Consider the following 15,766-nt stretch of genomic DNA (forward strand, 5'->3'; position numbering starts at 1 on the left):
TAAGGACAACTCCAATTCAAAATCGATTAGTAGAAACATTATATATCTTTTAAATAGATATACTATATATATTACATGGCAAAAAAAACAGAAGAAAAGAAAGATAATTAACTTACCTATTCAGAGGAATGTAGAAGAATTTCAAGTTGAAGTAATTTTCTTTTTCTAAACGTAAACATGAAAAACATACCACACACATATACTTAAGTGATTACCTATTGTTTCTGGAAACAATCAAAATAAGCACATGTTTCTATCAGGATGATAATAATACCAGTTCTAAACTGTGAGAATACAGCCCTCCGGAGACCAATGCCAGATGTCCACGCAGGTTGTCTTGCAGCTTCGAAATCCAGGCAGGAAGCCTGCTTCTTCCCTCTCCCCTGTCCCTGTGGGCTGCTGAGGGCTGGAGGAGGCTCATGATGCTCTGTTACCATCTCAGCTTCCTCACGAAATTACCTTCCCACTTCGGCTCCCGCACTTCAACCATGCTCAGCTCACTTCACTTGAGGGGAAGAGGCACAGCAAGCCAGAATCATCATGAAGCTGCTGTCATTGCCGGCAGAACTTTGTAGGGCAGGGGCCTGAGCTGACCCTCTGAGAAAGTTGTGTCTTCAGCTCGTATGTCTGGGAGTAAGCCCCTTCTCTCTTTGTGAGGCTCTAGCAGCCATCTCCGCCTAATCTTATGTTATCCAAAGGGGCTCTCAGCAACACCGGCAGCAGCAAGTACATTGCCTGAAGGAATACTCAGACTATAGAGCTTAAAGATGAATTGAAAAGAGCATATGATGACAGAATCAAGGTGAAGGTTGGTTTTTAATGGTTAAAAATATGGCTTACAAGCTGGGTGCCAGTGGTCGATGCCTGTCATCCTAGCTGCTCAGGAGGCTGAGATCTGAGAATCACAGTTCAAAGCCAGCCCAGGCAGGAAGTCAGTGAGACACTTATCTCCAATAAAGTACTAAAAAAGCCAGAAGTAGAGCTATTGGCTCCAGTGATAGGGTGTTAGCATTGAAGAAAAGAAGCTCAGAGACAGTGCCCAGGCCCTGAATTCAAGTTTCAGGACTGGTGGGTGCACATAAACCCCCCTCACACACACCCTAAATCTTAATTTGTCAGATTTGTTGTCTTTCTCAAAGGAAACTCACTATCACCATGAACTCTGCAATGTATTCCTTTCCTTGTCATCTCAGAAGCATCTGTTTATAGTCTGATTAATCTCACAAGTCAGATATTGCTCAGAGTTTTATGACCTTTGTCCAGAAGGAGAAAAATCAGGGAGGTTCCAAGATATTACGCTGCCAGGGGCCTCCAGGGTGATTGGTCTGCCCACTGCACAACACACACTTAACTGAGCTTTTAAAATCTCAGATTCTCTTAGAGTTTTAGGAGCCATTTTTGTTCCAAGAACTGTTCGGGCCTTGAGAGTAGAAATTTAATTACAAAAGCCCACATTTACAGGTATAAATCGATATTCATAAATATGCATGAATTATTTCTTTACTTACGCCAATGTGAAAGTCCTAGGTCTTAGTAATTAGTCAACCTTCTTCTTTAGCAAGACAACATGACATAAAATAGAAAGGAGTAAACAAAACCTCAGACTACAGTGGAGCTAGAAAGTGTGGCCTGTGTTAGCCTGCTGGCTTAAAAAAACAATCACCCCTCATGAGACAAGATAGGGATTGTTTCCCAGCTTTCAAAGAGTAGTTTCCTACCAACACAAATGAGTTTTGTGGGACTGAGAATAGATGCTGGTGGATAAGACCCTGTCATTTTATGGAAGTCATAAAGTCCAGATTTGGGGCAGGGGCGGTCAAAGAAGAGAAAAACTACAACTCTTTGGGAGGTGCGTTTTCACATGTGTCCGGGTTCAATTATACAAAACTCTTCAATAATTCACTCCGTGGTCTTTTTACTCAAAATGTTAGCTGCGGCTGGCTGGTAAAGGACCACGTGTTTTTCACCTGAATTTCCATTGCAATGAGCTCACCTGTTGCCACACATAGCCATGGAGACCAGTAAACTAGGACGGAACTAACCAACCGCATGCCAGCTTCCGTGAGACCACAAGAGCTGGACACACGAGCTGGTTCACCACCCAGGCATTGAGTTCCTCCTGGACTGCACCCAGACATCACGACTGAGACTCCGGTCTTCTTGGAGTAGGGGAAGCCATAGGTTTGGTCGGTGTTGTGTGAGATGCAGGACTGGGCTGAGGCCTGGTTTGCAGATGTTCTGGCCTTGGGGCCTGGCTGAGCCTCACTGGCCCCGGATGGGCTCGAGGGCTGGGGCCTGGCGCCTCGGCCGGCTGGGGAGCAGCGGCCCAGGCCAGCGGGAGCAGCAGCTCCTCCACCCAGTGCAGCCGGGGACGTGCGGAGGCTGAGCGAGGACGACAGTGTAATACAACCCCCAACTCAGCACGGGGGACCTGGCCCACGTGCAAACGCCAACCTGCCCACCCGAGAGCGGTGAGCATGCAGCTGAGCTAACGCCATCAAGGGCCATGGTCCAGTATCAGCAGTAAGGCCCCCCGGTTACTTAAAATGCAATTACATGTGCAAGTCTGGCAAGGGACAGGAGTGCATAGGAATGAATTTTATGTGACATTTATGTACACACACTTACATGTCTACATTATATATATGTAACAACAGACATGTAACTGAAGAAGGAAGGCGTGTAGGATTTGCATTCTCTGTGTCTGCCTTCACTGGTGTGCATGCGTGTGCATACAGGTGAGTGTGCACGGGTGTCTTCGTGTTGTGCTAAGTGCTCATCCATATAGTAGAAGTAAACCACCTGAAAAAGTGATACTTATTCATGAGTACACTATGCGCCAGTAATAGAAACTAATTAAGAGACTAATCATTGACTTTCTACTAAACTCCAAAATAGAAGTTCTAATAATTGATATTGATTTCTCAGTAGAGATTTACTAGATTAGATTCTACCAAAAAAGTAATTAGTCAATCAGGATATAAGCAAAGAAGAAAATAGAAAGATAAAAGAGATAAAAAGGATAAAGGAATGCAAAGGAGAGAAAATGGAGCAGAAATATGAAGAAGAGAATGGCTAAAATCATTAACAAAACTGGCCAAGGAAACCAAAAGTAATGTAAATTAACACAAGGAAAATTGTGCCTACAACATCATGATAAGTACTGAAAATGAAAAACAAACAAATTTGTAGAAGTAACAGAGGAAAGATATATTATCTTCAAAGGAAGAAGGATAAAATTAATAGTATCATTTAAATATAAGTGATTAAAACTAGGAGATGACATGAAGAAGTCTTATTCCACTGAAAGAAACTGTTAAACAGAAATCAATATGAAATAAAGATGTTCCTGGCAAAGGAAAGCTGAGAAAATGTGAGTAGATACATAGAAAATAAATAATGAAGAGGATTTTCAAACAGAAGGGAAATTATACCGGATCAAAACATAGAAATGCAAGAAGACTGGCAGCTTCATAAAATATTAAGAATATGCCAAAATTATGATCAAGAATGTAGGCATTTACTCAAGAGAAAGGAAAACATTTGTTCACAGAAACACTTGGGTATGAATTTTATGGCAACTTTATTCTTCTTATTAGCCAATATATAAAAGGAAATGTATGCAATCCTCATCAAGAGAATGAATAAACAAATCGGTACAAATTTATACAATGGAACATTGTTGTAACAGCTATAAACATGAACAGTCAAGAAAAATTTGGAAAAACATCATACTGAGGAAGAGAAAACCATAAAGCACAAGGGGCAATGACCTCATTTCCTTGAAATTTCAAACCAGGAAAACTTGATTCCATGGTTCACGGTGGTTATCAAGGAGGTGTGTGAGTTTACACAGATAGGACTTACAAACTCACAATTATGCACAGAAAAGACATGTTTGCAACACTGGTAAGCTTTATTTAAGAATTTTGATTAAAAGGCAAGAAAGATTATTAATAATAACACATGATAAAGGAACTTTCAAGGCAAGAAGCAGTTAGACACACACAGCAGTATTTCAGTAGAAAAATGGCAATCCTCCCAGAGAAAACATTGTAATTCCAAATCAATATGACTAAATATGTAGACCTCAATGATAGTATATATAGTATAGATTTTATATTACACATTCTCGATGGCTACATTTTTTCTATATCTAGTTTCAGTACATGGATTCACTCTCCTGGAGCACAAAGCTTAAACCAACAGACACACAAACACACAGCCTTTGAAGTGTTTATTTAAAACTATTGCTTTTGTTCTAGCTGTACCTGTTTGTAATCATGTATGATTATTTTCTAACTCCTTTTGAATTGTCATCCTAGGCCTTGGGCTTTGCTGTTTATAGTCTTTTTATAGTCTTTGTTTGGGACAGTTTTTTCTGCTAATATCTCTTAGGAGTTCACATCATAAATTCCAGCCACAAGCTTCTGTGTAGTTTGGAGCCTTGGATCTATGCACACACTCGATCCCTCAGAAGCAATCGACTCCCACTCTCTTGGGCTTGCGGGTAGAGTAATTTATGCTAGTTTCCTCGCACCCTAATAACGGTGTTCTGCAGTCTGTCTGGAGTCCTCGTGTGTATGTGGGGACAGGACTTCCAGCATTCTATTTTGAGACTCAGGAAACTCACTTAACCCCTACCCCTATGACACCATGATGAGGGCTTGATTGAAAATGCAGTGTGTACCCAATTGTGAACTCACACTCCTTCATTATCAATTATCAGCACACACACACACACACACACACACACACACACACACACACACACACAGCTCTCTTCCCAGGGCTAGGCTTTAGACTGCTTGGAGTAATTTTGTGTTAACTTCATGGGTAATATGTTGTTACACAAATCAATGATTTCATTGGTGGACAGATCTTTGATTATGTTGTACTGATCTCTTCGTGGATATTTTAATGACTTTTCTTTCTGTGGTTCTTTCATTAATTTTTTTAACTTTTAATTCATGAACTGCTTAGTAACCACTTTTTATGGGCTATGAATCATTGTATAGTAACTAAAAGCCACTGACTGGATTAGTGTATTTCAATGCAATTGTAGATAGAATCTTATCTTTAAAGTTGAGATGTGTGTGTATGTGTGTGTAACATTTGTGATTGTAGGCCTTGGGTCCAATCCTGAGGAAGTTAAAAACACTTCAATCGGGCATACATGGAAATAGCTTCTTAATCTTCCTGTAGAAAGTTAGCAACTTTAATGATTCTCAATTAATAGAGCATACAGAGTGAGTACAGATATATTTATCTTTCTTTATACATTGAGCCTACAATAATTGTTAATGTGTTACATCCCTTGCAGGACCACAAATGGGAATATTTGCATTCCTTGATCCCAATGGATCTTTCTGATACAGACAGTACTTCACAAATATTTATTTACTACATAAACCTGTGCTTGTAAGATTAAGTGTAAGTGATTTTTGAAATACAAAATTGAGAAAGATTTTTGCATAAACAATATCAAATTACTGTATCACAAACATATTATGCATATATATACATAATGGACTAGGCCACTTTAAATATTTACCATAAGTGTGTAATACTTATTTTTTACTGTCAGTCAAAAGTGAAGCTAATAAATACTTTTGATTTTCAATAAGAGTCTAAGAAGAAATATAGCAAAATGGAAAGTTGTCATGAAGAAAAGATTTCAGTGGGCAGTATAACCGATACTGAATTTTAAAGTCTGTTTAAATTTAGACTCATGTCAAGAGCAGTCTGTTAAATCACTTCAAGTCAAAAGACGGTATGAACCACATTGTTCTCAAGACACTTTGGAAGAAGGTGGTTAGGAGAGAACAGAGGCTCTTCTTTAAGAGAAAAATTGAGATGGGATTCTGGCTTCCGGTAATTATTCTCTGGAGCAATGTGTTTCTTCCTCGCACTGCACAAGACAGGTTCACTAATTACCTACAAAGTCCTAGTGCTTTCAGTGCTCACATTAAAACATTACCGTGAACAAATTTTATTGTAAACTCACAAAGCAGTCTTCATTCATGTCTAACAAATCATTGTTTATAACCTATTTTCACAGACAGGTAGCATGACATAGAACTTTTATCCCCTAGCACAAGTCAAAACAATGTATTTGTGTATAGATTGATGGTAAGTCAACTCAGCAGCGAAATCCATGCACAAAATTTCATTTATTCCAAAGGCTGAGAATCTTATATTCATAATTTCCCTGAGCATTTAAAAGCAGATCTTGTTTTTTTGAAAAGATTTCCTTTGCATCTTTCTATGCTTAGGTTATATAACTTGCACAAAAGAAGCTGTTTATTTCTCCACGTGTATTTTACATACTGCCATTTGGTGCCTAGTAAGACCTTAGGTTTATGACATATGACCAAAAAATATATGCTTTAAGCTATATATTTACCAGAACATGTTTAACTTTTTTTAACCAAATCACCTACCAAGAAATGTTTAAAATGTAGTAGGCTAAAGTGCAGTAAAAAATATAAATAGCCACACTAATTTAAAAATAGCTTTCTGATGGTGTTTAAGTGAACTTGTGAACACGTTCATAAGTGAGTAAGGAATGCTCACTGCGTCCAGTATGGGAGGGCACTCTGAACCTGGAACTTGGCCGAGAGCCTGGGAACACTGAGTTATCTCTGCCTGGTTAGGAGCTCCAGTATACCTCCCCTGCCCACAGCCATCAGGACATCAACATCTCCAATCTTGGACTCCAAGACTTCTGTTTATAGCCACCCACGATCCCAGGCTTTCAGGCTTCCGTGGAACAATGATATCCATGATATCAACCATCAAGTCTCTAGATCTCAGACAGTCTGCAATGGAAGTTTTCACCCTTTACATTTACACGAGGCAATACCACTAATAATAATTCTCCTCTGTCCATCATATCCAGCCACAAATCCATTGACTCAATTGGCTCTGTTTGTACCATCTGACTCCATGTTTTTTTTAAAATTTTGAATGTTTTTATTATGGTGAAGTTAGTGTTGCCATTCAAGAACAAAGCAGTTTATGAATACAGTGCATCGATCAATGCCATCCCGTTCATCATGATCACCCCTCCCCCCTGCCTCCCTTCCATCACTGTTCTCCATTGTTTTAGGATTTGCATTATGATTAGATTTTCCATTTAACAAAGCAGGCTGTGTACATAATGTGTCTTGATCTGTGTCAGCCCTTCAATGTTTTCACGCCCTTAGCCCACCCCTGCCCTCGTTTATCTCAATTTTGTGGTTTATACAACGACTCCTTGCCTGCATTCACCTCCTTCCCCTTGCCATTCGGCTACCCCTCTCCTCTGCACCCCCCCATCCCTGAAAGTACCCATTTCCTAATACTTACATTTTTGGGCTTTCACTTAAGACCTTCTAAAGAATCATACTATCTGAGCTCTCCAGAGTCTGTTATTCAGTTAATTCCTGGGTAGCTGCTTGTATACCACCCAGAGAGCTCACTTATAGATTTATAGGAGCATTCTAGCTCCCGCCCATGAGGGAAAACACGCAACCTCTGTCTCTGAGCTACAACAGAGTCGGTCTTTCTGTACCAGTGTAAACTCTTGGAGAAAGCCCTTGTCATGATCGCACACTATTTTGTAATGAACTCCCACAGTATTTTCTTGAACAGTTCTTAGGAATTCCTTCCAGAGCCAGACAAGAAGATTAAGCTGCCACTGTACAATTCATAAAGAATTATACAATGCCATCCAAAAAGATGCAAGTGTAATGACTTAATTAAACTTGGGAAACTGTGAGGAGATTATAAATCTTCAGTCTTTTTTTCCCTCTTTAAGTGTATCACAGATTGATGACAGATTCTTCTGGTTAAACAAAGCTGATAGATAAAATAACTGATACATGCCAAATGTTTTAGCTGCTGTCTCAATCCTGGCTGCTCCATGTAAAGTACTTTAAATTCCCACCTCCATGATTTTCACACCCTGCCTGCTCTGCTTGACACCTCCTTCACTAAGTTACCACATTCCCTTGGTCATTTAATGTGGGTCGCTGTGCTGGGTGTAGAACATTTTTGTACACCCCTCTTTACCCACCTACCTTGACTCAGTACCTTAGATTTCAATTTGCTCCATAACAGTTACCCTGAGTATGACATAGACTTTCATTCAATCAAAACACATTTATTGTACATCCAATATGTTACAGGAATAGTGCGCTATACTGAGGATTCAGAAACAAAAAGGTTTTCTGCTTTCCAAACTAGACAGAAAGAGTCTAATGGGAAAAATATACACAAATCCAATCAATTTAATAACTTGTTGTTGAATTCTTCCAGAAGACTAAGACCTTATTTTTATCTTCATTCCCTATCTAGCTATTCGCTGATGGATGGCATTAAAAAAATCACGTTAAAAGTAATGCTGGGTGAACATACACAGCAGTGTTCACTAGATGCTATGTTGAAATGAGCTATACAACTTGTTGGTGGGGACAGGAGAAAAAAACTGAGAGTAAGAGGTGATATGGTCTGACTTAGGTAACTGTAACCCCTCTGTACATCACCTTTACAATACCAACAAGTTCCTTTAAAAAAAAGCAATGCTGGAATACAGATAATGATTCTTACTCAAAAAGCTTCAGAAGGTTGAACTAATGATGAAAAGCATCAGGTAAGATTTGACAGGTGAAGAGACAGAGCATTCATCAAACACACACACACACACATGCATGCACATATGCATGTGCGCGCATGCGCGCACACACACACAGACCTCTGATCTAGCCATCTAAACATGACAGCCATGTTGTACAGACCTGCTCTTCATCTCAACCCTTGTCAACCTGTCCACAGCCTCAGCTGGTGAGTCAACTTGAGACTCTTTCCGGCCCAAGTCTTGCTTTGGCACATAAGGCTGAGACTTGAGACTCTGCGGCCCAGGTCTTGCTTTGGCACATAAGGCTGGGACCTTCTCTGTTTGTGTCCCTTCAGGTTTCTTGACGCTTAGGCAAATGCTTGGTGGGCTCTTAATTCCTGCGTATGATGTCAACATCTCCAGTGTCCCCAGCATCGCTCCTCCTCCTGTTGGGATCTTAGGAGGAATGGTCTCTCCATCGTTATTCCTTCAGCTATGCTCTCCCTGACCTCACTGACTCTGCTCCTGCCTATTCTCAGCAGGGTGGACTGACAACATATCCAGCTGGAGTATGGCCCTGCCATTGGCTGCCTTGCCGTAGCCCCACGTGGGTTCCTGCTTCAGACAGAACAGTATCGACTACTAAAGGCACACCTGATCATTCCACTTCATCTCCCATCAGCATCGCCCACCTTCCCTTACTATCCCCACTCTGCCACTGTCCCTGCCATCTGTCCTCTTCGCTCAGGCCGTCTGTCCTCAGTGCTCTGATGTGTGACACTTGCTCCCTCTGTACAGAAATCTCTTCACACCCTGACTTTTCCCATCGTGTGCTTCATTCATTCTGTTCCCATTCTTACACACAGACATGTGGCCACTGTGTTTTCTAACTCTGTACCTCAACACCAGGTAGTTGAAAGCTCCTTTTGAAAAGTCATGTCATGATTCAAAAACATTTTATTATTATTGTCATTGTTCTTTATTGTTTTTCATTCATCTGGATTCCATAATCCCCAAAAGCAACTTCTTTCCTGCCATGACTCAATAGCTCCTGCAGATAGCATGCATGTAATACATATTTATTGAATGAATCAGTGTTTTGGTAATTTATTGCTTGAGTAAATTTTTAAAAATGACCAAAATAACCTTCAAGAAAATCTAAAAGAACATAGAGCTTCATTGTGGAACTTCTTAGAAGTCCAAGAGAGCTTAGCTGTGGAAAGCTCCCATAAAACAATGAAGATAAGACTTTGAAATCTGATATCTATGAACCACAAATGTTAAGCAGGCTACAGTGGGCAGTAAATCAAAGTGTGAAGTAGTTTTGAGATCTTTGAGGCCAACCTCTGGGTGAACGGCACTGCAAGCATCATGTGACATTCCTTGCCCCTTTAGTGCCACCTGGGACCCAAAATTTAGAAAGACACTTTCAATGTGATGTATGTAGGGTACTACTTAAGACAAACCAATACCAGTTATGAAATGCTACTATTTCTACTCCAGACAGTTGCCACTGACTTGGACTTCTTTATAGCACATCACATACCATAACTCTATGACTTATAAATGCATTTACCATAAATAACCTAGACAAGCCAGGTTTATCATGATAAAAGTACCCTGTGGATAAAGATTTTCCAGAATTCCTAATAACTTATTTGGAAGGAGAAATTCTTGTAGGTTTTTGGTATTTTGGTCTACCTTCTTCTTATCTTCTTGCCTTATCTGAGAAAAGAGGGTGGGCTTACATGTGACTTATTATCCATTTGTTGATTTGTGAAGAGACAGAAGCAGTAGGGCTGTGATTAAGGTTGTATCTCCTTTGTCTGAACTTCCTAATTTTAATAGAGTATTCGAGTTTGCTAGATACTTTACTGTGAGAGCATGATTTAACTCCCTGTATTTTGCTTTCCCATTTGTGAAATCTAGTTGATTCCAACTATAATGATTTCCAGAAAATTGAAGAGGAATAGCTACAAAGTATTTAGAATGGTATTTCATGTGAATAAAATTTGATAATGGATATTCATGATAAATTAATGCTAGATTGAATGTTTCTCTGGTTGTCTATACAGTAAGAGCAAGACATTCTCATTTTTCTGTCCTCCAGAATTAGTGAAATGAGCTATATTTGCTAAAACAAACAAAGAAATAGTGCTCAGAAGTCAGTGCTCTGTAAAAATCCAGATTGGAAAAATGTCAGGAATATTTTTGTGGAACATAAGTTTCATTACAAGCTATGGTTCACCTGATTAAACTGGAAGAATTAATCTTTCCCAAGTACAGACTGTAGGAAATCACAGTTTAAATAGACCTCAGACGGAGTCAAATTCAGTCCATTCTACTGGCGAGATCTGGTTGTCCGTCTGCTTAAGATAAAAATTTGATGGTAGTTGACTCCAAATAGATTAAAATTCTTATCACCAGGTGATGAGATTTAAAGCCATTCCCAGTGAAAATTGAGGTTATACATTTTTAACTTTCCAAGCACTGTGGCTGATTAGTTAGAATTTAAGTTATTAATGCTCCCAGGAAATGCTTTGAAATTTCTAAGAGACCAGAACAGAGTCTCTAGGCTCTCCATGAAGAGATGATTAGGCTGTCACTGGATACAAAACTTGAATGAAATTTTTTGTTGAAAATAAAGTAATATTTAGGGGCACAGAAGAATTCATGGTAATCCAAATGCATGAATGGGTAAGGCACTTAAAGCAGGAGAGATAAGGAATTTCAGTTAGGAAATGACCCTCTTGAAACTAAGTTCCATGATTTGCCTCTGAAAAAAACTCTTCATGAGACCTGATAGTCTACCTACAAAAAGCGACTGCATGCTCTTTAGAAATGCTTGAATTGTAACAATATCAGATTGAATTCCTCAGGTTCTAAAATTTGTATTCCTGAAACAATCTTATTTGAATTTTTTTCTAATGAGAACTTTAATTAGGCAAGGAAGGTTGTCTAACTTAAAGAAAAGTATCTCAAGAAATGATTACCTCCTCCACAGTATAACCCCCGTGTTCACTGTATTTGATGTGGATCTAATTTGGGGAGGGGAAGGGAAAAAACAAAATGTTTAAATAGGGATACAGGTTGACCCATTGTAGCAATGAGATGTATAAAACACTATGTTGAAAAATGAACTTTACAATTTAGGGGGCGGGAAGAGGGGAGATGTAGTTGAGGAGATGGGAGGGAAGGAATTGTAGGGGAAAATCAAAGGAGGAGGCAACAATGCTTGATAGGAAATGCACTCATTACCTTGATTGTGTAACTGCAACCCTTCTGTACAGTATTTTTACAATAAAAACTTATTAAAATAATGTCCATTTTGAATTCAGACTCGGCCTCTGGTCAGCTAAGCAGAAAGTACATTAGATGTGTGGGAAGTAGATAGTTGATAGTAGAATCTATTACACAGGCTGGAGAACTAGAACAAGAAAGGAATATGGTGGATGCACAGATACAATTAACTGTAAATGGCCTACCTCCTCTTCTCTTGAGAAAAGAGGAAATAGAGAGGAGAAAATGATTAACTCTAGAAAAGGAGCATAAAAGTAACACATTTATTCTTTCTCATCTTTCTTACTCATGGCTGGTGTTGTGAAACTTGGGTTAGGCCTCTAGCCCCACTTTTTGCTGGTTAATGAATCCTAAACTTTTCAGCTTGGGCTGGCTTCAAATTGTAATCATTTAAGTCACAGCCTCCTGAAAAGCTAGCTTATAAAAATGAGTCACTAGAGCTAAGCTCTAGTACACTATTTTTAAAAAATAAACTACATTTAATATCATCTCTCATTGTTCATCTTTCAACACATAAATACTATCCTTTCAGTAAGCAAATATATTGGATCAAAAATGTTCTCACAGGAATTAATAATGACCATTGTCTCTGAAAGAAATTTAATGAATAAAGTTAACATGTATGAGAAACCAAAATATAGAATGACCCCAGAATATGATTCTATGGAACTGATACGCACTTCAAAATGCTGTGGAAATATCACTCTAAATTGAAAAAGTTTTAAAGCTTCTCAATTTTTGCATTTTGAATATGATTTTGTTTTGAGGTATAATTTGCTAGTTCATTTTTAATTTTTTTAAATGTCATTATTTTAATTGTATGTATTATAGGCTACAGTTTAACCATTTGCATATACAATTTGTAATGACCAAGTTAGCATGGTTAGCATTTCTAGCTCCTTAATTAAAAGTAGTTAATGCATAATAATTGGATAATTTTGTAGGGGACATGATATTTCAATACATGAATTAATCAATGCATTCATGTATTGATCAAGTCAATACACATTATATGTGTAGCATATAGACTTTGAATAACAATCTTATTCGATCTTCCTTTTTCATCAACAAATGTTATATATTCATATATACATACCACCAACTAGAAGGCTACATAAGTAAGTACGTTTAGATAAGGTGCGAGTTCATAAATCAAGTAATATCAAGTAGTCAGAGTAAGCCAGATATCAGGGTAGAGCCTCTGTGACAGAGAAAGTTCAATATTTAAATGTAATTTCTCTATTCACTTGATACATTTTTATTACCAATTATGTATAGCCCATTTAGCAGTTATTTTGGGGGATAGATTGTTCAGCCCAGATGCCTGTCTTCAGATGTTCGTATTCTAGAAGTCATTAATTTTGTGTTACACACCATCACCAGAGTCTCTGTGTTAACATGACTTCCAGAATAATGACCCTCATTTCTATCATGTGGTAAAACATCACAAGTTAATAGGTACTACTGGCCTTTCTTCCCACTTGATTGACCTGCACATTTCTTCTTTTCCTATTCTCTTAGTCATCCCTCAGGAGCTGCCCTCTGTCTCCGAAAAATGAGGTCTTTCCTTGGATTGTCTCAACTCAACTCACTGAAATCACACAGAGAGACTATACCTGCTTTTTTTGGCCTTGTTCTGAGTTATATAATGGCCTGGTGGATGGGAGCTGTTTTCCCACAAGTACGAGTTGCTAAACACAGTAAATGCCATCTTTGTGATGGTGGGCACCCTGATTTTCCATTGTTTCACTCCTAAACCTCCCAGCACCTCCTGTGGTGGCTGTGGTCTCTATTTTCCAGTTAAAGCTGAAACTCAGAGAAGACAAAACACAAATTTTATGAATATATACAATTTTAAGAAGGCAACTAAATTTGAACCGTTGGAAAGGTAGTTACATGGTGACAGTTTCACATCTCAATGGTATATGACTGCACTTTTCTTCCTATCTATGTATTTGTGAACATGTGTGTGTATGTGTGTGTGTGTGTGTGTGTGTGTGTGTGTGTGTATCTCAGACAATTGTCTGTGATAGAGAAATGGGATTTCAAGTATTTCTCTGTCCACATGCACTAGGGGTCTGGCTTGCTGGGTTGTTGTTCATGGATGGTAATGTACACCTTGCCATTAACATGATGTGATACATTCTTATGAGGACAGCATCCGAGGAAGTCAGAATCGGTGGATTCCAGAGATCGGGAGTTTCACTTGGGACAAGAGAAGTGTTTCTTCTTTGCTGCTCTTTTTAGAAGATACATTTGCTCCAGGTTGATTATAAAATGTTTACACATAGTTTAGGGGGGGAAATGACTTATTCTTTACAATGCCTCATAAGGTATAAAAGTATCTTCTAGTACATGGCCATTTGGTCTTCCTATACGCATTGTAAGGTGGAAAGAAGGTGCCTTAATCCATAGTATACAGGTGAGGAAACTATGGGGCTGTCCCAGACAAGGCTCCTCTTCCAGGGAAATGTGTTAGGGTGTAGAGTACCAGGACAGCCTATGTGCGGGTGAAGGATGCAGGGTGTCTGAGTGATAGTCAGCCTGGTTTCAAAGTTGACTTCATCCACCTTATTTTTCTCTCTTAGACGCATTTTATCAAAATCCCTAGTCAGACTCCTCATCTGTACAATGGATAACAACTCCAAACATTATTACTAGTTATAACATCCATAGTCACTAAGATGACCAATGAAAAGCTTATTAACAATCACAGTGATGGCTGCCAGGTGTTACTGCATATTTGCTAATCTACCACAATCTTGAAGCAGTAAAAGTAGTCAAAAAATCAATAAGCCAACACAAAGGTCCCTACTTTTCTACCAATTCATCATTTACTTTCAGATGTCTCTTGTAGTGTTTCAATTTCCCTCTCTCTACTTGTCCTTCAATGATGTAAGTGCGCAGTCTTCAAACCCTTCTTAAGGCACATTTTTTTCAAGAGAGATGTATCTCGTCTGAACCAAAGATAACTCTTCTGGATAAGCAATGCACTCAGAACTCATGACATACACGCCTGAACTCATTCTTCCAACTTTGGTCACCGTGATATCCTCAACTCCATCTCCTCTGCTGTACCTGCTCTTACTCCAGGTGGACATGGTGCTGCCCTGCTTTTCTTCCTGAAGACCTGCTCAGAAGGTCAAATGATCACAAAGCTTCCTCTGATCCTTCGGAAATGCCGTTGCAATGTTCCCGCTACTGTTTCTTGATAGCAATTTCACCTGGACTGTATTCAATGAACATGTTTTGTAGATGATGGAATAGGAGCCCAGGCAGGGAACCCAGGGAGACGCCTGCTCAGCCTCCTCCTCCGTCCCTGCCGTGGACACAGCCCTCTCTCCAGCTGCCATTGTTACGACATTCCCGCTACATGGCCTCCTCTCTCTCATGTTCGGAGCACTAAGGGAGTCATTTGTGCACAGACTGCACAGAATCCAAAAATGATCTGCCATAGCGAACGAAACTTTACTCTTGAGAATGTGAATAAAGAATACAAATTTTATAATGTGATCTAAAAGTATACTTTATTTTGTACTGAAATTCAGACATTTATCTTCTGGTGGCTTTTAAGTTTTGTTTCAATAACCTGTGGCTATTAACGGAAGACCCTAAAACAAGTTTTCAAAGAGTGACCTGCAGTAAAGGAGCCCGTCTCCCTAGTGGGGGAAATGAGGTGAGATCAAAGACTGTGTTGACTGCAGTTATGGTGGAGACCAGGGAGGGACTAAGAATCCCAGAACACTGGTATAGGATCAGGGAACTTCTGGAAACCACCTAAGCAAATGACCAGAATCTGAACAGGCTGTGTGGACATTACTTACTTCTGAGGAATGAAAGGAATGTTAAGAGACAATTTACTTCTTT

Source organism: Dipodomys ordii, unplaced genomic scaffold, assembly GCF_000151885.1.
Source record: "Dipodomys ordii isolate 6190 unplaced genomic scaffold, Dord_2.0 Scaffold43, whole genome shotgun sequence".
Taxonomy (NCBI): Eukaryota; Metazoa; Chordata; class Mammalia; order Rodentia; family Heteromyidae; genus Dipodomys; species Dipodomys ordii.